The 24,770-nt window shown below is 43.0% G+C and overlaps 1 protein-coding gene across 2 annotated transcripts in view; it reads right to left on the bottom strand.

Annotated features, from left to right (window-relative positions):
- The window catches only part of cskl (c-src tyrosine kinase-like), an 82,996-nt gene extending 58,665 nt beyond the window's left edge, over positions 1-24,331 (bottom strand). Inside the window, exon 1 of one of the 2 annotated variants that reach the window (XM_084076166.1) lies at positions 24,056-24,331. The gene's annotated coding sequence lies outside the window, so the exon portion shown is untranslated. The remainder of the gene's footprint in view (positions 1-24,055) is intronic. The other variant, XM_084076167.1, reaches the window with a different exon arrangement.
- Positions 24,332-24,770: the final 439 nt, after the last annotated feature.

The raw sequence follows: 24,770 nt of genomic DNA, 5'->3' as shown, positions 1-24,770 counted from the left end.
CTGCAGCCGCACTGAGGCGCTCCAACACAAACACTCTGACATTAAGCTGCTTCACACAACAAACATCAGCACCACGCTGCTGTTTGTCCAAAACACACAATATCTGCTCTCCCACCGACGTCATGTGTTCATTTATCGACAGCCGTACAGACTCCTTTTGACACATTTTACGTCGTTTATCCAGCTCTCACTGACTCTCCACATCGGGCTGTTATTTTGCTGCGATCAAGTCAACGATGTGAGAGATTAGCTATCACAGACGGACGGACAGGGGGTGAAACATAGTCTTGCGCCATGCCTTTCGGCCTGGCGGAGACAATAAAAAACCGAAAGTAAAGGAAATGGCCATTTCTGCAACAGAAGTAGTCAATAAACTATGCTATGAAAACATGGGCCACATTGGCAAAGAATGTAAGAAAGAGGCAATCATGTAGAAAATAGCCGATCTCCAAGCTTACAAAGCCTCTGAACGTGAGGCGTTTCGAGCTTGTAGATCGGCTATTTTCACAATATTTACTTGTGGAACGGAGTCAAACAGAATGGGGGGGTCCCAGATCAAGTACGTGTATTTGGGGGGGGGGGGGGGGGGCGTGAAAGGGTTGATGAACACTGCTGTAATCGGAGCGAAATTATCTGAAATTACTACATGACCATAATGCAGGCTAACATGCGTTGCACGGGGCGGTCCTGCCATTACGTTAGTTACTGTAGTTGCTGTGGAGCTACATAGTTCTCCAGAAGACACACACAAACATACACCATCTACAATGGACGAACTGAGCAGCAATATAGACATTCACCACACGAACGTGCATTGTTGACAAAGTGATTACACAGCCGCTGCAGGCATGACAACCAGGTTAGCGTTAGCGACATGGCAGCTATCACAGCGCCCTGTCCGTCGTGCTGCAACTGCCTGTGATGGCTACAGCAGTAACAGCAAGCTGTCTGCGATGCCATTGTCTGGAGACTGCTCTTAGCGTGACACGACCAATGAGAGTGAGCGCTGTAGTTGTTGCTAAGATACGGTGGCGTCTCTGCCCCATAGCTTGTAGATCTCTCACACATGATTGGCGTAGGCTGCGTTGCCAGGTCTGACTTTGTGTCTAAGCAATGGTCGGCTGATTTTTGCGCGCCTTTGGGCTCGTTTGCATTGTGCGCACGGCAGCGCTTGTTTAGCGTACGTCAGCGCGACGTGGCAACGGACGTGGCAACGTGAAAGGTGATTGGCTGGTGAAAAGAAACACCCGACGTTACACCAGAAATGGTGCCTGGAGAAAATGGTGACCAAAAAAAAAGTTTGGAAAAAAAGGAAAAAACCCCCGCAGCGGCTGCGTGCTGTTGTGGTGATGAGGTCGTGCGCACGGTAAACGGTACGAAGCTGCCTCCCCTTCCGTTTTGTCCGACATTTGGTGAGTAGAATTAATTATGTTGCGCGGTGGAAAAGGTGTATTGAGCAGTGAGATGTCCCCTACGCGAGGCGTAAATTCAGCGCGGCCGGCGTGGCGAGTCAGTTGGCGACATGTGGTCTGGCGGTGCGTTGTTTAGTCGATAACAGAGCTGTGGGGTGTGGACACCGAGGGTGCGGAAGTTGGTCGCCATTTATATAGTTAGATTATGTCTTACTGAAATTAGACTTCTGAATTATTACATTTAGGGAAAGTGATGATAGAGATGACTATGATTCATGATTGTCCATCCATGCACACCAGCGTGCACAGACTTGCACACAAGTGCAAGCAGTGCTTGTGCAGGTGGGTGCTTCAGCTTCACTGCTTGCCAAGCACCCACCTGCACACAGAAATCCCTTTCATCTTTTAACGTGACACTGTAGATAGGTTAACCACTCGTCACACGATGAATAGCAAAAAATAGAAGATCCACAAGCTAAAGCCTGGAACGTTTTTTCCTCACCTATAAATTATATGCTCAAAATATGGGACTCCAGGTTGAAAGTGTGTAAGAGACAAGTGTCAAAGGCAACAACGCACCTGGGGGTGCAAACACTGCCTGCACCAATATATCACTTGCTCTAGCTCTTGATTGTGACCATGACCTTGAAATGAAAACTTAATCGCCTCTTCACGGCAGCCTACTGATCATTCCTACCAAGAATGAAGAAATCCAGCCTCACGTTATCTTGCGTTATCTTAACAAACACACATACAAACAAATATAGGAAAGATTTCAATATCCTGCCAAGCATTGCTGGGGGCAGGGCGATTACTAGGCAAGTGAAGCATTTTAATAGGCGTGTATATTAGTGACTAGTATATTAGTGAAAAATAGCAGATCTACAAGCTCACAGTGCCACGCTGCGAGTTTTTACATCTGCTATTTTTTTAAATATTTGAAAAATATTGAAAAAAATTGGGGTCCCTGGCACAAAACCTTTTCAGATGGGCATTCACGGCCAAATACATATCAATTTGGGGGTCCTTGACATAAAAAAGTAGCATGTTCTTATCGCTAGCTTCCCATGGATCCGCTACAAGTGGCACATCATCACCCAGGTCGATGGGTGATTCAACGTTAAAGAGTTGAACTCTCATTAAATGCAGAAGGGAAAAAACAACCTACCACACAATGACAAACAACCTCAGCTTTGTGCAGGAAAACAACCACAAAACACAACGACAAGGAGCGAAAACAGAGACACTCAACAGTGTCAAAGGTTCAACAGAACATGAATGTGGCGGGAAAGGCAAAAATGTTAACGCATACATTGCGGACATGGCTAATGAGGTGTAGCAAATCATTGCTGTAGAGTAGAAAACTCCTATCTCCATATTCTAACTCATTCTGTTTTTTCGTAAATGAATGCCCTACTTCAGGGGTCTTCAACCTTTTCAGGCCAAGGATCCCCTAACTGAGAGAGAGATGAAGCAGGGACCCCCACTAATACATAAAATCACTGTACTTGGTCTGCTCTTTTTCCCCCTCTTTGCCGAAAATATCCGATCTACAAGCTCACAACGCCTCGGAGCGCGAGGCGTTGTGAGCTTGTAGATCGGCTATTTTCGGCTAAAGTTGTCTAGAATAGGGATGCTAGGGTTCAAGTGGTTAATGTAAAAAACAATGATCCTATCACACAGAGATTTGGCGGACCCCCTGTACCAACTCTGAGGACCCCCTAGGGGTCCCGGACTCCCTGTTGAAGACCCCTGCCCTACTTGATCATGCTAAAGTGTCTCACAAAAGTATCAAAAGTAGCAGATCTACAAGCTGTGAGCTTGTCGATCTGCTACTTTTGTTTTTGAATTTGAAACCTGAAAATGTACAGTTTTGTAATTTGTACATTTCCACCCGACAGAGACGAAATATAAGTGTTAATAAATATTGTGACGTTCAAGGTAGATTTTGGTAGAAGTTTATATAATAACGACCCGTTATAAAACATATACTCCCAGTTCAGAAATGTAAATCTATGAAATGATGAATAAGCAAAGGATTAAATGCGGCCGATGCTGCAAACGGTTTATTCTTAATGCAGTTGAGAAAGGATTCCTGGCAGGAGTTGGAATTACTCATTTTAGACTTTAACTTGAGCGATAGGCTACTTGTAGTAAGCAGCACAAAAAAATATCTGAGACAAGAAAGGTTAACTGCCTGCCTGTGTTTTCCGACAAAGTAAGAACTCATTTGTGTGGCACATATCCAGTATAGATGTACTTAAGTGCTGTGTGTGTGTGTGTGCGCGTGTGCGTGTGTGTGTGTGCGTGCGTGCGTGCGTGCGCGTGTGCACATGCGGTATTAGAGATATAAGAAGTAATTGTAGTGAGAAAACATGATAGCAGGAACCCAGAGAGAGAAAAACAGAGAATGAGAGTAAATGCTTTGCAGAGAATTTCTGCAAATGCAGAGCAAATGTTTGCAGACTAGGCAGCATCTGCAACCGAGCCTGCAGAGAGAGTCAGGTCTCGGGGCTCTACAGTGTATTAGTTCAATTTACACAAGGCTCACTCACTGTGTAGTGTGTATGGCGATACTGTAAGTGCAGGGCATGGCATATTCCATGTGCTGTGTACATACATAACCCATGGCATGTCATTATGGATGATTGAACCCTGCATTGTCATAGTGCAGTTTGCAGATAGCTCAGGGGCACAAGCTCAAAGAGCAATTTTCTGGGTTGAGATACCATCATCTTAGCGTTCATATAACACCCCACTTGGCAAGTGTTCGCACCATCAGGGTGTGTCACAGTCTGTCACTTTCACTGCACACAGCGACGACAAAACACTAACCCCTGGTACCGTTCGACACGTCTTTCACATTTCTTGAGTGAGTGTGTACATTTTTTTATTTTTAGGTACGGTAAATATTACATAATGCAGGGGGCTTTCCATTAAATACACAAGAAACACACACACAGGCACGCACACATTTCAGTTCAATAAAGCAATGCTTTTCTTCAAAGCAAAATACTTGTTTGTTTATCTTGCTATGGGCAAAATGAATACCGTGAATCACTGTATACCATTGGTAGACACTGTACTGTGAAATATCATACCATTACATCACTATTTCACCAGCCAACTAGATTTATATACATTAAAAGAACTGTGCTTTGACTAAGTTGTCGTAGTTCCAGATCCTTGAGCTTCCCAGGCAACTACTCCACTCAAATCAACATCCCCTGATGTCAAGCCCTTGAGCAAGGCCCTTAACAGTGTTCTCAAAGTAGGGAACAGGGACCCTCTGGGGTTCCTTGAGGGGGGGTTCCAAATGGACCCTTATGGCCCCCTGTAAAAGACGGAGGGGGCTTTTACAGGGGGAACTGTTTACTGTACATATTTTTGTTTTCAGACTTTGTATGTGATGTTTTGCATAGTAGTGTATATTTGTCTCATTAAATGTTTCGATGAATTGAGTACAAAGGACCCCAATGGAAACAAGCCATAGGCTTTCTTGGGTTTAAAATCCTCTTCAATCAATCACAGGTCTGTACATCTGAGAGTGTACAAAAATGAAACTAATTGGACCCATTCAGCTCCACTTGGTTTTGTTCACTCTCAGAGTTATGGGGGTCCTGGAAATTGAAACGTTTGAGAACCACTGCCTGCGGTAGAAGACAGTGGTTGTACTGGGCAGTGAGTGAATGTGTGTCTTAACTGTACAAAGTGTCAACTGGAGGGCGTTGCTGAAACAACATGCACGCAAACTATCTCTGGATACAGTATATAGAGGTTAAAAGACAGGGTGTGGCAGCCAGGATCAGGCAAAGCGGGTATTGGCTCGGCCCCGGTTCCTTCAAGAGTCTGTTCCCACAACCAGGGTGGAGGAGAAGTGCCAACAACAACCACAGCACTTCTAAACAGTGGAGATTCTCCAGCTTTTCTTTTTTAAAGCACAGAATCCAAAGGCTTTGTTGATTCTCAAGCTTTGTAAAAAGGTAGGGTAAGAGATTTGTTTTGGGTTATAACAAAAGTTTGTTGTTAAAAGGTTAAAGCTATTCTGTGTGCATTCTGTGCAAGTTCTCTCCGATTGGATAAAATAGGTATCCCAAACTGAAAATGTTTCTTTTTACTCTATAGCAATGAGTACTTTCACAATATAGAGCTAGTTAACACTTATTTTAACAAAACAAAAAAGCCACTTACCCTACCTTTACCCATTTAGACCTGAGGCCGATTTTAAAAACGCCCTCTAAATCCTAACCTAAGTTTTCTGAAAAACTTCTATTGAACGTTCGTTGTACGTTGTGAGCTTGTAGATCGTCTATTTTCACAATGTTTGTCTCTTTCTTATGTAATATTTGACAATGTGGTATTAACATTTTTAAATTGTAACTTTTGAAATGTGCAGATACCCTGCCTGTATACACTTATACTGTAATGTATGTTGGTTTGTTTACTGTCGAGTGAGAAAACAATGTTGCACATTAAGCTAATCATCTGGGGACTCCCCAAAATAATGTGGGGGCCCACCTTGGGGGTCTCAACCCCCAGTTTGGGAACCACTGCACTAGAACACCAAAGACCCTTTAGCACCTTAATGGCCAAATAAAATAGGGAATAACTGTGAGTACTAGTCAGTATACTGGCACAGGCACACACAACAAAAATAAGTATAACCTTATGCAGTGCACAAGATATGTAGTCACTTTTCATACCCCGTCCTAATGATGGCAATAACCATTACAACACCCTACTGTACATGCCTAACATTTCGCCAAACTCTTGACACAACGAGGGCCACAGTAAAATAGCGAAACCAAATTAGCAAAAGCCTTCGGAGGGAGGCATTTAGATTCTTTCATTCCCAAGAGACTGACATTGAGACAAGCTAGACGGCAGGCTGGCCCTGAGGCCTGCACAGCCGCTCAGGAGGACAATATACTACTGCTTTTCAGCACAGCTCCTGAGAGCCAGGGTGAATATGAGAGAGAGAGAGAGAGAGAAAGAGACAGACAGAGACAGACAGAGACAGACAGGGCCGTCTCTGTCACGATCATTACATTTTAGTTGACAATGAATTACATAACATGCCATTAGGCTTTGTAACCAAACATTGCAGAGGGCATATTATGTCAAATAACTTGAATGTATGAAGCCTATTTACTGAAATATACAAAAAGAAATGGCCAGTACCAATAATCAAAATAAAGAATCTACTCTGGCCATAACAGGCCACGTCCTTCATAATTAATTTCAATACTCTCAAAAGTGTGGCCAGAATAGTCGAGAGAGAGAGAGAGAGAGAGAGAGAGAGATCGAGAGAGATCGAGATAGAGAGAGAGAGAGAGAGTAGCAGATAGTAGTGGACTAGTTAGTGGTGGTGTGTGTGGCATGAAAGAAGGAGTGAGACATTCACACTTGGTGATCAAGTTGGCAGACGTCAGGACACAACAGAGATAGCCCTGATCACCACCAACGATGAAGGCAGCCTACAGGAGAGAGCTCAGCAACCTGACAGTGGTGCCAGGAGGAGATCAAGCTCTCTCTCTCTCTCAACACTCTGGAGGTGGTTGCGGAGTGGAGGATGAAGACCTCTCATCCCCGCTACGATGTGCTAGCGGGGATGAGGAGCACATTCATCACATTCACTCATCGTCCCCCGGCACAAAACAAGGCGATTCGGACAGTCCTTTGAGCCAGCAGCCATCAAGACACGACAACTCCCTCTTTCACCTACAGGCCTCCTACTGTGAGAGCATCCTGTTCCGCCACTGCCTGGTATGGGAGCTGTACTGCTCTGAACCGCAACGCTTTGCAGAGGGCTGTGTGGACAAGCCAGCGTATCAGTGGATGTGAGCTTCCCTTATCAAAGATCCCAGGAACCATTAGGCCTGTCACAATTATTACATAATCGCAATTATTTGAGATAATCGCAATTATTTTTGCATAATCGTCTCCATGTTGAAAAATGTTCACACCTTTTATAATATAAAAAAAAAATTTAAATAGCAGATCTACAAGCTTACAACGCGTCACTTATTTCTGCTTTTCTTTAAACATTTTTACATGTATAAATGTATTAAATATGTCAATAATTTCTTTGTATATTTAATAATTTGTCATATCTGCCCTGTGCAATCTTTGATTACGAAGCCTAAAAGGCAAACAGAAATTACGTTTTTATTAATTAATGTTCAACGCCAAAAACACAATTAAATCGTTAATCGCAATTATTTGAGTGACAATTAATCGTCAACTTCAAATTGTAATCGTGACAGCCCTAGGAACCATTTCAAATGATTTTGACTTGATCATCTGAATTTCCCCTGGGATCAATAAAGGTCTGACTATAACATAAAAAGCTAAATAATGGCTTATGATTGATATGTACAGAATACAAAACACATATGAGAAACAGCCAATTTTTACAGCATAACAAGAATAGAATATGAAACCGAAATAGAATACGATATGAATCACAGGAAAAAAGCATTAGCATTCATTAATGTAATCCCTATTGATGCTGGGGAGAGTCATCAGCCTCGAGTAGTTCCCTCAGCATTCACATCACCGAGGAGGAGGAGGACATTCTCCTGGCACGAGCGCACCGGCCATGTGGTGAACAAGGCAGAGCAAACGCCTCCTTCACCTCAGGCGGCTAAAGAAGTTTCGGCACGGAGCCCAGGATCTTGCAGGCCTTCTTGCACAGAGGCACCACCGAGAGAGAGCATTCTGACTGGTGGATGCATCATCGCCTGGCACAGGAACTGCACTTCAGAGCGGGGACAGTCCCAAAGCATCAGTGGATGTGAGCTCAGCTCCCCTCCATCCAGGATTATGTACAACGGAGGAGGGTGTGTCAGTAAAGCCCCTAGGATTACCAGAGAAGCCCAGCCACCACAACCATGGCCCGTTTCAACTGCTAGACCATGTGGAAAGTAGTACCGCAGCCTCCAGGGCCGCACCAGAAGGCCCCGGGACAAACCTTTTTCACCAAGCAACCTGGCTTATGTTGACTTATGCCAGTGGTTTCTCAAACTTTTTCATCTTACCACACCTCAGCCTGCATTTTGCTGCTTGTGTCCGTCTGAGTAGTGACAAATACACAAACACACATGCAAACCACACACACACACACACACACACACACACACACAGAACACATATTTAAACTCATCCTAAACACACAGGCACCCGACACTTGAGAGGAAGACGACCCGAAGGACCCGTGCACAGTGCACACACAGCACATAAACAAAGCCACCTTGCATTGTTCAACTGTGAATTAAAATTAATCTTTACTACACATTTTACCGCTATTTTTGGGTACTATTTTTCTTATTTCTGCAATGTTGTTGAGCAGCTGAAACCCAAAGAATGTCACTCTCTCTTCTCATTGTTGTGTAATGGCATGTTACAATAAAAGAATCTTGAATCTTGTACTGTAACACACAACAACACCCACAATTGTGGGTGTTAAGCGAGAGATTCTGCCAGAGAAGTGAGAGTGAAAGGAGAGCGCTGCATGGCGGCAGCAGTGCTGTGAACCCCGGCCATGAGAGTAGCACAAACAAACACTATCAATGTTTCAACTCCACTAATCCCATTTCCTCAATCGACTATTTTTAGACACCAGGAAGTGAAGTTGCATCCAAGACACTCGGGAGGCCAGAGTGCAATGCGATGACTAAACTGCCTGAGTTGGTGGCATGCCGTGTCATATCGCTCAACTGAAAATAACAAATCTACAAGATCACAAAGCCGTCGCAGTGTGACGCAATGTGAGCTTGTATATCTGCTATTTGAGGTGCACGACACCGGCCCGTAACGAGGTATAAATCAACCTTTACTGGCAAGAAGTGGACAGCTTTATGTGGCCGTCCATCCTGTGTGTCAGTGTCAGTGACAGCCAGGCAGACACAGATCTACTTTGTTATTTAGACCGGTGGTTCTTTTTTGTGCCAAGGACCCCCAAATTTATATATATTTTAGCGCAGACCCCCCCATCTCAAAATGTGTTGTGCCAGTGACCCCCAGAAGAGAGGATTTGAGTTAAGATGTTTCACTTTTTCATTTTTCACACTTTCAAGATGTACAGTACAAGCTCGCAACGTGGCACGAAGTGATGCACTGTGAGCTTGTATATCTGCTATTTTTAATAGCCAAAGTAAGTGAAATATGGTTAATGTGGTTAAAATGATTGCAACGCTATATTAACTAGTTTCGCTAGGGACCGCCTGGTACCACCCCAAGGACCCCACTTTGAGAACCACTGATTTAGACTTCCTGTCAACATGTGGAAGGAATGTGTGTGTAAAACAACACAGTTATTGTTATATTATGTGAATTGTATGAGAAAGGTCAACATTTCATGATAAGAGGCAATGAAAGGTCACATTCAGCCTTTTGTGACCTGCCGGAAAAAAAGCCTGGGTACCGAAGCTATTTGTGACCTGACATACAACATGATGTTTCCCACACAGGTGGCGTTTATGTTACCTGACAATACACTACAATAAAACACCAACCAGATGTTTCACAGCAAACCAGTGTTCATTTTGACAGCACATTGTCAGTCTTTTGAATAAAATTGCATTTAGTTTTAGTCATCTGAAATGTTTTTAGTTTTAGTTGACTAAATATCATAAGATTTTAGTCGATCTAAAATCTGATTAGTAAATCTAGAGTTGATTTAGTCGACTACATTTTATTTTGGCAGGCCTTGATTGCGTCCTAATGCCTGATTTATAAACGGCCGATCTCTAAGCTCACAACGCATCCGAGACGCGTTGTTGTGAGCTTGTGTAGATCGACTATTTTCGGAGCTTGACATCCATGCACAGACAAGCATAAAATGGCTAGTCTCTTCTCCACCAGTGCCTCACCAACATTTCTGTCTAGTTTTTATTCGTTGACGAAAATAAAATAAAAAAGGTAGTCGACGAAATTAACACTGCTAACATTGCCACCAACCAAATGTTTCACATCAAACCAACACTGTGACCTCTGGAGTCACAGCGTTGAGCATATTCCATCGGTGAGTTACCAGTTCTGGGGCTCGAACATCTCATGTAGGACGTATACTGTGGCAGCATGGAGATGGCATGGAGATTAGTGGTGCTATCGCTCAGTTCCAGGCCTGCTGCTGTCATTAAGCAGCTGTGGCTGAGATGGATCGCTAGGGAGACCATCTGGTCCCACCCACAAGTGTGTGAGAGTGGGGCTAGTGGGTGGATGATGCCAGACAACAAGACTAGGTCAATAACCTATAAGTATGTTGCTATGGACCGCGTATATGAAAGGCTAAAGGGCTTTCGACAGATGAAACGACAGATACGGGAAATGGTAACGAGGTGAGTTAAGTTATCCAGGATATCAAGGTTCAAGGTTGCATACAGTGCATATTGTCCAGAAGCAGGAAAATATTCCTTTCTTAGCCTGCGATAAGTTTTGACTGAGCTTAACAGAACCTCCAACGCCTTGAGGATGCTGAGGAGAACATAATTGAAGACCACGGCAGACATAACTGAAGACTGTGGAGCCGCTGTAAATGCCCCCCGATGACCTAATAGGAAAGTAAGCACAGAATCATTTGAAAGCGCAAGGGCACAATGAGGAAAGGAAACACTCAGATGTACTCTTACGATGGTCGATATTTCTTGGAAGCTGTCTCCTGTTGAAACATCTTGTGTCTGCATTACATTTTTAGGGAATTGAGCAGACGCTCTTCACAAATGCACAGAATTGCGAAACGAGAAATAAATTCAGAAATTCCAAACATTGCACGGTGCAGAGCATCAGATAATGGATGCACTAAGCAGTATTACTGTCCCTACGTTACTCATGCTTAACAGAGAAACGATGCAACTTCACTGGTAATGCAAGAAGTTGCAAGAACTGTACTCTGTAGTCTGACCACAACATAGTCACACACAGCCTAAACGTGAATTTGACCCCAGAGCTACGCATGACTGTGTTGCATGTCGCCAGTGTTGCTGCATCCTGATGTAAGCTGTGGTAAATCCGTACGTAAAGCAGCTGCTCCAACATCATTTGTCTGCTCTAGCAATGACTGGTCTGGTACTGCATTATTTTCTGAGCTCAACCTCTGCCTCCTTACCCCAACCAGGGTCCATACACAAAATTATTATTATTATCATCATTATAAAATTACAATTTAGTCAAGTCCCCACTCATTTGGGGCATGTTTTGTCACTGTACATTTGCACATACCTGAAATGTGTCCTTTGCATTTACCCAGCCTAACTATTAGGAGCAGTGGGCGCCATTAACACAGCACCCGGGGAGCAGTTAGGGGTTAAGTGTCTTGCTCAGGGACATTTCCACACACAGAGCAGAACATTAAGCAGACTTACTGAAAACCCACTCCCCTCCCCTACTCCCCCCCCACCAACCACTCACACATGCATTCACACAGACCACACTCATACTCTCCTACGAATGTTGCCAAGTGCCAAGCACGTACTCTGCTATGAAACTGTTAAGGGGCCACTCTTACTTGCGTATGTTAACTTCTTGACAGTTTTTATTATACTGTCATGATTCTTGTATTTCTCGGCTCCGTAGGTACGTTGAGCTGTATCATGTTTATGAAAAGGCGCTATACAAATAAAAAAGATATTATTTATTACCTTTGTCAAGGAGATAATGTTTTCATCCCCATCTGTCTCTCAGCAGTGATATCTTGAGCATATTTGCACAAAACATAGTGGAGAGGTTTGTCCTGGGACAAGGCAGAAGTCATTATTTTCATTCCGCTCAAAACTAAAGGCAGTGTGGAAGATGGCATGACCTGTCATGAATGTGGCACATAACCTCTGAGCAGCATAACACCACAACACTAGTCCCATGGAAGGACTGAATAAGTGGTCACATGCGTCATAAAGTTATATTGGAGGTGATGCCACCTTATGGACAAACTGCCACCTTGGTGGCGGTCTGTGCTCTACGGATCACATTTTGTAGTTACTGTATGTATCTCTCCTCTCCAGCTGAAACACCCTTCAAAATAGCTTTCAAAATATAATATAAGGGCTGTATGAACATTTGATTGTTTTTCTATTATTTATAACGGTGTCTTGGATACTGGACTTCAGTTCAATACAGGGATGTGGACTAAGAGTTTGTCCTCGTTATACAGCTGTCATATTCACTGGGCCTATAAACGTGAGTTCAAGGGTCGTGTGTAAGCTGGACAAATCTTCGGCCTTAATCCCTCCTCACATCACATCAATAATGTCCATTTATAAACAGCCGATACTGAGGTTTCACATTTATTCATCGAAAAAAGGAAAAAGTATGCAGTCCAACATCCTTTGTATATTTCTCTTATTTATTTGAGAGAGACAGCGGGAGATATAAGAGAGGGGGAAACAGTAGAGAAGGTTTTGGTTGATCCTAGTCCACCTGGGGTAGCCTACGTGCGGTTCTACAGAAACTTAACTTAACCCTTTAAGGCCGGGAAGGAAACGCATGTGTGTCATTTTAAGGTTTCTTTGGCTATTCAAAAATAGCAGATATACAAGCTCATAGCGCGGCACTGAGTGCCGCGCTATGAGCTTGTAGATCTGCTATTTTATTTTTTTATTGTGAAAATGTGTGCAAATCTTTAGGTTTAATATATATATACTTTTTTCAGGGTCCCCACACATTTTTAGCAATGAATTTCCAAAACTTTTCCAGAATATTTAGCCCAATTTCCAGGCCTATATAACAATCATTCGGCGCAATAATGTGTCTCTTACTCCTATGTAGAATGCCCAAAGATAGGCAGTGTAGCAAAAATAAAGTTTGAGACATACATTAGGCTGCCGTCACACAGCCCGTTCGGCGAAAAACTACTTATGTTACATATTTTGTGTAATATTATTCATGTTTATGAAAATATTTTGTCTTAACAAAATCAATAGCCAAAAACAATGCATAGCCAAATATTTTTCCAGGACCCTTGATAAATTCCAGGACCTTTGATGATGTTTGATCAATTTCAAACCTTTTCCAGTACTGGATTTATTTATTTTTTATTTCAAAATATTTCCAGGAATTTCATGACCGTGGGGACCCTGTTTTTTAAAGCTAAAGTTTTTAACTCAAATCTTTTTACAAATTCACAAAAAAAAAAACCTCAATTTTACAAATGTCTTGACAATTCTTTTTTCCCTAAAGACATTTTTTAATACTTTTTTTACTTATGTTGCTTATTATTATTATCAATGGTTTTCAAACTTTTTGTGTCAAGGACGCCCAAAATAATATGTCTTTGTCCGCGGACCCCCTCCCATCTAAAAATATTTTGTTCCAGGGACACGATTTTTCTAAAAATAGCAGATCTACAAGCTCATAGCGCGGCACTCGGTGCCGCGCTATGAGCTTGTAGATCTGCTATTTTTGAATAGCCAAAGAAACCTTAAAATGACACCCATGCGTTTCCTTCCCGGCCTTACAGGGTTAAGAAAGGGGCGACTTCCGTATTTTTGCACATCAAAAACATTCCCAGTACATTATTTTTTTACTGCAGTTCCCTAAAGAAACTCTGTAGACCTTAGTCGAACTTGCTCATATCACTTTACTTCCCAAAGCATCATTAAAGCGAGGCATCTATTTCTGATGCGTATCTGCTGGACTGCATTGCGTGAGTCGTCTCCAGTGGCATCAAACACCAGATGAAAGTGGGAGCGGCGTAGTTTCCCCACTGTGAGGAAAGGCTCATCACGGCGGGTGACTCACGCTGCATCTTCTACAAGACACCACCTCAAACAACAACAACAAAATTAACAACAGCGGTACAGTTATATAAAATAAAATAAAAACACCCCCAGCGAGAACATGATATCGACATCATGGCCATTTCCTCTTTCTCTTCGGCACATGGGCTCTCAATACGAATGACAGTTAAGCCAGTACACACAGGTGCTGTTTTGCTGAGGGCAGGATGATTACAGATCACAGCAGGGGAAAGCCCATGATGTCCAAAACACAGCTGCTTTACTGGGATCCAAGATTCAAGAGATTTATTGTCACAAGGATGTAAGAGTACATGCACTGTGAAAAACTTAGGTTGGAGGGGTGCATAATACACAATAAAGTAAAAACAATACATAAATACCAATACTAAACTTGTTAACAGCCCTAAAGCCATTTCTAAAAAGGATTCACCCCTGCTTTGCTAGTAGGAACTATAGGCCATGAATGGTATACGAGTGTATAGGTCTGAGCGATGGGACTTCAAATCCAAATATCATGATTATTTCAAACTTTTGCCTAGATTATGATTACGATTTATTTTATTCTTTATAGTGAAAATAGCATATCTACAAGCCCGACGTGTCGCGGCCCGTTGTGGGCTTGCAAATTGGCAATTTTCACAGAATGTTTGCCTTATGACATCATGCCCAGCAAAGGGACGCCAGGGTTCAAGTCTAGTGGTTATGTACAGCAGCACCCCTGGGTGCCACTGCCCGCATCAAACCCATCAACTGTATATAAACCAGTGATTCTCAAAGTGGGGTCCCTGTTAGCTATCCAGGGGGTCCCCAGCGAAAATGTGTTAATATACCATACTTAGGCTATTCAACAAATAGCAGATCTATGAGCTCACACAACGTGCTGAGATGCAACACGTTGTGGGCTTGTAGATCTTCTTTTTTTGCCAGACCCAGGGGGTCGGCCTACATGAGGCTTTGTCGGTCGGTCGGTCGGTCGGCCCCTCTTTTCCTCTGCACACACGTCATGCGAAGCCAACCAGATCTCAACCACTAGGGGTCTGGCAGTACCAGGTCTCCTGGTTCCCTTGTTTCTCTTTTTGTAATGAAAAGTCCTGAAAATGTGTGAAATATCTGCAATAATCTTTAAATATTTTAACACCACAAATCCTCTCTTATTATGGGGGTCCCTGGCACAAAATGTTTTCAGATGGGGGGGGGGGGGGGTCCACGGCCAAATGCATATAAACCAACATTGGGGGTCCTTAACGTGGAAAATGTCTGGGCAGAAGAACCACTGATATACACACAGATCAAACCAGGGACAGGCTGTGGGCTGGCTGCCTCCCACTGTCGGCCAGGCCAGACTAAATATCTTGATGAGGGCTCTTCTGCATGGCTCCACTCAGAGCAGGAAGAGACCGGCTGTTCCCAGCCACTCAAATTTATCTGCTGCTCATTAATTCAAATCAGCAGCACACTCCTGCACACAAAGCCCCAAACCCTCCAACACAATACAACACTACACTACCGCCGTTTAAATAATTAATAACCATGGCCGCCTGACTGGCACTACATGTCCGTGTATGTGTGTGTATGTGTGTGTGTGTGTGTGTGTAGGTTTGCGTGATGCATATATAGAGAGTACGAGAAGAAAATGCATCTGTATGCGACTATGTGCGCGCGCATGTGTGTGTGTGTGTGTGTGTGTGTGTGTGTGTGTGTGTGTGTGTGTGTGTGTGTGTGTGTGTGTGTAGGTTTGCGTGATGCATAGAGAACAAGAAACAAGAAAATTCATCTGTATGCCTGATGCATATATCGAGGGAACGAGAGGAAAATGCTTATGCGCACACACGTGTGTGTTTGTATTACTATACTTGTGAGGACCAAATGTTCCCACAAGTATAGTAGAATTTGAGGAACAAACCGTAAATAACCATACAATAGCTGATCTAAAAGCAATGAGCTTGTAGATCAGCTATTTTTCGGCTATTGTTTGTCTATTTTTAGCCATTTTCGATTCTAAAAATTTGATGTCCTCATGAGTATAGCAAACACACAAACATGTGTGCGTGCCTGACGTGAGTGCGTGTGCACGTGTCCTGATTGATTGATGTCCATTTAGGTGTGGATTACTGCACGGCACTATTTTGAAATCATCGCCCTCCGGTAGGACATCAGAACAAGGATCATAAATCACATTTAGTAGAGGGAGCTTACAGGATCTGCCCAGCCTCCTCTGGTATGTTACCTGACCTGTAGAGCTAGCCTCCTCTTACTACACACTCCGCCTTTACGTGGGCACACATCGAATAGAATAGAACATAAACATCATCTGACGGTAACCTCCACAGAAACGCGTCGCCGGCGTCCTGCCCAGAGCGTTGATTCGTTCATTCAATTAATTTCATCCATGGTACAGTAGTTAAGTGTAAGTTAAGCCTGATATACTTCGTCAAGCGACAAAACCTGATCTGCGAGCTCACATTGTGAGCTTGTATTTTCACTCTTTTTTGGAATGTTTCTTTGACAATATGCCGGGTTGAAAGTGATTAACCCATTCAATCCGGGAACGCATCTATAAATGTCTCCTAAATCCTAACAGGTTTCTGAAAAACATATGTTTCTATATCAGTGGTGCTCAAACTTTTCCATGTCAAGGACCCCCAAAATGATATGCCATCTCAAAATATTTAGTTCCAGGGACCCCCAGAAGCAAAGAATTGAATTACAAATGTTTGCTTTAAAAATATATATTCAAAGATCTGGACATATTTTCATGATTTAAAAGAAAATAGCAGATCTACAAGCTCATAGCGTGGCATTCGGTGCCGTGCTATGAGCTTGTATATCTGCTATTTTTGAATAGCCAAAGTATAAAATCATGGTCATAGCTAAAATCTAAAATGACACAGATGCGTTCTCGGATTGAATGGGTTAAGCCTGATATACTTACTGTACGTCAAACGACAAAACCTGATCTGCAAGCTCACATAGTGAGACAATTTCTTTGACAATATAATGAATGTCTGACATGCCCAAAGTATGGGAGGGATGCCGGAGTGAAAGTGATTAAGCAAGCATGATCACATTTTCTACTAGACAGAGAGAGCACTGAGATAGATGACATACATAATACTGTAACTGTACAGTATGTAGCATGAACACTGATTGATTGATTGATTGAATATTATATTAGAAAAAATGCAAAACAGTACAGAGAACATTCAAACACTCGGTCTAAAAGGATAACACCAAAAAAGTCCTTGCGGTCTTGTTTCCATTGGGGTCTTAAGTATTCAATTCATCAACATATTAAAAACAACACCAACATTCAATATTATCACAAATATAAAACACTATATATATACAGAGTTGAAAAGGGGGGGGGGGGTAAAGAAAGTGGGGGGTGGTCGACTCGCCTGTAAAAGGGATAATTACTTCCCCCCTTTGGCCTCCTGAAAGGTGAATTTTCAGGGCTGTTTTAAAGGAGGCCAGTGAACCACTTAATAACTAAGGTTTGACTGCACACTAGTTTACTGGTTCCAGTGAGAGGCAGAGAAGAACAGAATAAGATTTGAAGGTGTGAAATCAAGACTGTAGGACAGAGTGTTAACTGTTAGTTATGAACTAACTAACGTGGATGGAACTTCTTCTTACTATTGGAGTTTAATTTCCCAACAGTCATCTGTTAGACATTAATAAAGACAAAATCAATCAATCAATCCCCTTCACAATAAAGTAAGTAGTTAGTAAGTCTAGCCCACTGTTTGTCAACGTCTGGTCCGGGGCCCACCAGGGGTCCCAAATGTACCCTTTCCGCTGGAGCTAATCTCGCAATCCGCAGTAATAGCAGTAGAATAATTACCTTTGATGCACATTCCCTAGGGAGCCGTCAGAGCCTGTAAGCCCAGTCCCAGTCCAACTACAAGTACATACAAACAAATGCAACAAAACAACTTGAGCTGCAACTCAACCCTGACCTCTCATACGTCATTATTTTTATTTATTTATCCCTAACACCCAGAAAATAGCCAAAACTGAGCACATTTCTATCTATATGGCCAAATCTCATTTGATTTTTTTTTTATACCATTAACATTTAAAATGATGCTCTCACAGATGCTCCCAAATAAATGAATTACATCATGCCAATGCGCTAACAAAAGTAGGTCAAATCAATTATGCTGTCACTCCAGCGCAGTCTGAGCCGGTCTGAAGCACACGACTGTCACTGACCAGCTCCCCTTAGTTTAAACCATTCAATCCGGGGAGGCATCTCTGTCATTTTAGATTTCTTTGGCTATTCAAAAATAGCAGGTATACGAGCTGTATACAGATAGACCTGCTATTTTTGAAAAATCTTGCATTTTTTTGCAAATTTTGCACAAAAAAAAATTGCAAAAGTTTGAATATATATTTCTTTAAAGCGAACATTTGTAACTGTCAAACTGTAATGTCTCAACAAATGTCTTCAGTTTTCTTGTCAAGGACCCCCCAAAATATGTTGTTCCAGGGACTCCCAGAAGCAAAGATTTGAGTTAGAAATGTTGTTTAAAAAATATATATATATTCAAAGATTTGCACAAATGTTCAAGATTTTTCAAAAACAGCAGATCTACCAGCTCGTAGCGGGGGATTTTAGCTAAAATTTAAAATGACACGGATGCGTTACCGGATTGAATGGATTAACCACAACGTGATATGTAGTATTGGATCTTCAGCCAAACAGTTGTGATTGAAAACGTAGGCCTATACTCTTCAAGCCAATAACACAATCATAACATTTAACTTAGCATGGAGAAGACCTACATGCCAAGCGGGCCAGTCAGGGTGGGTTCCATGGCCCGCTCTCAAGCGCCAGCCTGCCTGGCCATCCGCTGTCCAGATGGAGAGGCCTCGTTGCGTGTTTCACCCAAGACGGCGCCCACAATGGAGCTATTCTACTGGGCAGCATGGTGGCCAGGAGGAGAGAGGAGGGGCGGCCCTATCGCAGCACCACAGCTGCTGAACAGTGGCGAAGAAGGAGGACGACATGCCGAGCAACACTAGTGCGCAGAGAATGGAGCTCAGGCACTCGGGGACGAATTCCCTTGGCAGTCAGCCGGAAACACGGGAGGAACAGCAACGGCAGGACTAGGTCTCACTCAGCACTGCTGAATAGCCTGGTCAGGTGTAATGACGAGTGTCTTCAAAGGTCTGACACTAGTGTGGTCCAATGCACTTTTGCACTTCCACCTAAAAAAAAAAAAGGTGGAAGTGCAAAAGTGCAAATGCAAGTTGATCAGCCTGTGAACACCACAAAAGTAAATAAGCCCTGAAACCACTTAAACCCTATATACGGTACTTGGTTAACCGGAGTCCCCCAGGTATCTTTACTAGGCCTCATTCTTTTTTTCCCTCTAACACCACATCTCTTCGGAACAAATAGCCTATCTAGCTTACAACGCATCGCAACACCTGAGTGTAGCAGTAGTGGCTCAAAGCCTCTGCCTGATGACCAAAAGCCTAATATCTCCTAAAGGGGATTTCCCCTTTAGGCTAATGGTTAAGATGTTGGATTTCCACGCGGGACGAGACCCGGGTTCGAGTCCAGGGCGTTACATGAGCTTGTAGATCGGCTATTTTCACAGAATGCTAGGGTTCACGTGGTACACTTCTACTACACTGTATTATTTCAGAATGTTTTACATATTTATTATTCATTATTCATATTCTGAATTACTCATATGCTCATATACTGTCTGTGTTGCGTGCTGTACTTCATTCGACAAGATTGTCACTCTACCAAAAAATATTCATCATGTCATGTAGTTATGATTCAGTCAGCAATCTGACAGTTTTGGACATTTCATTACTTCAGAATTCTACATTTAAAATTGACAGTTAGGCTTGATTTAACCTGTTGAGAGATGACACATGAAAACAGACAGTACAGAGGTGTCACTGAGCAAGAAGTCAGTGGGAGGACGTGGATGGCAGAGATTTGTTCATGTCTTTGTGGTTTAAACAGGAGAACACATTCGAGTATGATCTAAAAAGAGGAACAGCTGCAGGTGCAATGCAGAAACTGCTACCACTTTCAGTTTCCCCTCCTCCCATATCAATGGGCATATATGCACAGTTGGCTTTGCTATCTTTGCAAAAATCTTGCCACAACTTGGAATTGTCTGCACAAGTCTGCGCACTTCAGAGATTGGATGCTGAGACACTTTGCAGCCACAGGAATGCGGCTTCTCAGTCACGTTATTTCTGGCAACTCACTAAGCAACATAAAGTTGTCTTTGTACAAGGAGCCAATGCACTGTTGGACACACACACACATTACACCTCCTGACACCATTTAGGCATTTACAGTAGCAGACGTCTTATCCAGAACGACTTACAAAGTGCAAGATCAGAGTCAATAACATGAACCCCAGTCAACAACAACAGGGTGAAAACTAAGAAACACTTTAGTGCAGCAAATAGTAACTAGATACAGTACTAGGTCAGCAACTGTAGGCCTGTGCTCAAAATATTGAATATCGGGATACGTATCGGTGATGGCAATACCCGTATTGTATCGCAATATTTTTTTCTCAGAAATAACAGAAATAGCACATCTGAAAGCTCACAGCGCATGGTGATGATGATGTGACGCATTGTGAGCTTTGGATCGGCTATTTTCGCCCACACGCAACACTTAAAATCCTACAATCTGATGCTGGTGTAGAGGACAGTGGACGTTGGAGAGGGGACAGGCTGGGAGAGGAAGCAGCTAAATGCGGTCATTGTGTTAAGGTCAGCAGGGCCTTGGAGAGGCGTCAAATGTGCAACGGAGACACAACGGCGTACAGACAGAGCAGCCATTACCTACCCTGCTGGGCGCGTTGAGCCAAGCTCAGAGCTTAGCGTAAGTCCGTAATAAGGCCTATCCGTAGTAAGGCCTATCCACTTCCTCACTGATTGCGTTGCCAGACCAGAGTGGGTTTCTTTCCTAAAGCCCTTCAATGGAACAAGGAAAACAGACAACCGACTAGGCCCACAGGCCTTGCCTGACAACCGTTAAGGCCTCCTCAAGCCACACAGCACAGGGACTTCTCCAATCTAGCCATCAGTCATTCAATGCAAGAGTGGTTAAGAGCTATTGACAGAGAGCAGATAGTGATGAGAAAGTGACCCGATGTAGTCAATGTCCTCGCTACACAAGATGGGTCTGCCCGTCTTCACAGACTGATTGGAGAGTAAGTCAGCCTAGTAGCATTGGATTCGTGCTGTTCCTCTCTCTCTGTAGGTATCCGGGAAATGAAGGCATATAGGGGTGCAACAGTTGATTGAACTAATCAACTTAATCGATTATAAAAAACGAAATAGTAAAAGAAATCCCTATTTGAGGCAAGTCATTATAGACGAAAATGTTTCAATAAATGTGTATGTATTAAATTAATCAAAAAAGCAACCGACAGAATAATCAGCTAAGAAAATAAACTACAGTTGCAGCCCTAATGGCACATCCAATTGCACGCCCATTGCCCACACGTGCTATTTGCACAATTGTACGAGCGTTAAAATGAGGAGTGACAATAACAAGCTCTTTACTCAGTGACATCTCCACATGGTGTACTTAGGCAGGTTGTCTTTCCATCATCAAAAGACCACATTTCGCTGACCTCACTAATTAGTTCCCAGCCGCTCTGGCTGAAGTTTTTAATTAAGTAAGTTCATGTTCAACGAGGTATGGATGTTTACAATGCCAGCAACTGATCTGCCAAAATCTAAACATCTAGGTCAATGTGCACACTTCTGTATTACAACAGAGACGCAACAAGCATATCGTCTCTGTCGGGTGGAAACCTCATACGTCCAAAATTGTTACTTTTCAGGATTCCAATTAAAAAATTGCAAAAGTAGCAGATCTACAAGCTCGACGCGGGCCGCTTCACGCCACATTTCGAGCTTGTGGATCTACTACTTTTCATGCTTTTGTCTGACACTGTAGTATGATCAAGTAGGGCATTAATTTAACACAAAAAGTGAAAATATAGAGAGAAGAGGTTTCTGGCCCCCACAGCAACGATATTCTGTGCTGCTGCTTCAGCCAGACCCTGAAGAAACCGACTGGAACATCCAAGCATAGCAGCAACAGGTCGGCCTCAACAGACAACGTCATTACAGATCCTGAACATGTTGGAGTCTGCTTTTCCCTGGCCACACGACACACACCCCCCTTGCACATGCACGCACACACACACACACACACACACACACACACACACACACACACACACACACACACACACACACACACACACACACACACACACACACACACACACACACACACACACACACACACACACACACACACACACACACACACACACACTTTAAGTTCTCACCATGTTGATAACAGATTTCTCCAAGTGAAATCCCAAAGCTCATCATGTCACTCCAATGATCACTCCTCACTGTAATTAGTGGGATATTTAAGACAGCATTTAGTTCACTGCCATGTCATTACCATCCAGTAAACATCCACAAATGACATTTCTCCATATATTAGTCAGTGGTCTAACGCTATCTTTGCAATCAAGACATCCATGACTGTGTGACATGATGTCCTTGTCATAAGATATTTGAATGTTGGACAATAATAGGCTGGGTGGTTGCACTGCATATAGAATTTTAGAATTGAGCTTTGTCAGTTAAGTATACGTTATAATTTTGCACAATTTTGCACACCGGCATCATTAAATGCATTATGAGTTGTTCCTTCAGGAAAAATACATAAAAGTGATTTGGTGTGTTAACATTTTGTAGAGGAACAATAAAAGTACCAATGCTCTAAGTCATGTTACAGCATGCTTAAGTATGCATGGTGCAACTAGGCCCAGAGTAATATACTGTACCCAATTCTGATACAGATAGACTATATTAATGCTCATTATGGAACAACTGAATAGTACACATGTAATAATACATGTATACATGTAATAATATAAAGAGAGAGAGAGAGAGAGAGAGAGAGAGAGAGAGAGAGAGAGAGAGAGAGAGAGAGACTACTTAATTGCATATTTTAACAAAGTAGAGAAAAATAATGATTAAAAACCAAATTTAAACTGTCTTTAGTATGGCATTGGCACATGGCGGTACAGTACATTTAAACTGTCACTAGTATGGCACATGGGGGTACAGTACATTACACTTTAGGAGGTATACAATGTAGAGATAAGTGAAGTCAAGATAAAACGCTCAGATATCGCGACATAATTGAAGGTCGTCGTTTGGTTCGGTAAATATCGCGATATAACGTATATGTCATACAGAGAGGTTCCTCTCTGGACAAACCATTTATAACACATAAACCTAACGTGGTTTCCGGGGCCTCGTCGTGGGCACGCGACACAACCAATAACAATACACTGTACAGTACACACCACACACACACACACACACACACACACACACACAATGTGCATGGCAAATCGTTCACACAACATGCCGTTCCAGACCAGACGTGATGAACACATTGTAACATGGCCCTATATGAAAAACAAGTGATATATCAAGTGTAATGGATTGAATATGAAAAAAACAGAACAACACACGCGGCATCAATGGAAATGGGCTGACCCTAGTGCTGCTATAGTCCATTCTGCTGCTACACTACATTGTATCCATTCCCCCGACAGATGAATAAGGCTACAATGTAGCCGCTGCTATAGGGCTAAACGCTGCAATTATGAACAGTTCATGTCTAACAACACAGATTGACACATTACAGGGAGCAGTGTACGGACATTAATGGAGCTGTGGTTTGACGTTTATTATGAAACATAAAAGCATTGCTGCTGCAGCAGTAGGAAGACAAAACACTGCTTGCACTCTGTGTGTGTGTGTGTGTGTGTGTGTGTGTGTGTGTGTGTGTGTGTGTGTGTGCGTGCAACTCACCCGTACAGAGAGAGATCACTTCAGAATCAGATGTGGATGATGTTGTAAACACTAGCGACGCTGCAGACCCATTAGGAGGAGGACCTTCTGTTGTTGTCCTGTCTGTCGGGGACATCCGTCCGGCGACTGTTTACTGCCTGTGTGTTCAAACGGGGACAATCATCCGAAACGAGGCTCTGATTTGGGACCGGATTGCTTGGACTGTTGCTTCTGCTGTCTGTGTGTACGAGTGAATGTGGCAGTGTGTGTGTGGAGTTGCTGACTGGGCCTGCAAGAGGAAATGGTCTCCAAGCCTCACTGGGGACAACACGCATGCGTGCTACGTTCCCGTGGCTCTGCTCAGAGTTTACATCATGGCAGTGGTGTGGGCTCTGAGCGACCTCTTGTGGCCAAATGGGCGATGTGTGGATCAACTGCAACTTGTTACAAGTTTACAGGTCAGAATCAGTCAATCAGAATCAGGAAAGAAACAAATAAAAAGGGGGGGGGGGGGGCAGAGTGATGGAGAGAGAGGAGAAAAACAGAAAAAGAAACATCTATGATACTGTATCTACAATCATATACACAGCATAAAATGCCTACTACCGCATAAAAAAGCTGTAGGTATGTAGATGAGTTAAGACATAAGGTGCAAAGAGTGGCAATGGGTCCACATAGCAGCAGGTACATGATGTAGTAGAGATAAAGTGCAAAAGAAGTAGCAGCACAATGGCAG

Source organism: Gymnoscopelus microlampas, assembly GCF_963454915.1.
Source record: "Gymnoscopelus microlampas genome assembly, chromosome: 1".
NCBI classification, from domain to species: domain Eukaryota; kingdom Metazoa; phylum Chordata; class Actinopteri; order Myctophiformes; family Myctophidae; genus Gymnoscopelus; species Gymnoscopelus microlampas.
This window is presented reverse-complemented; position numbering and strand designations above follow the sequence as displayed.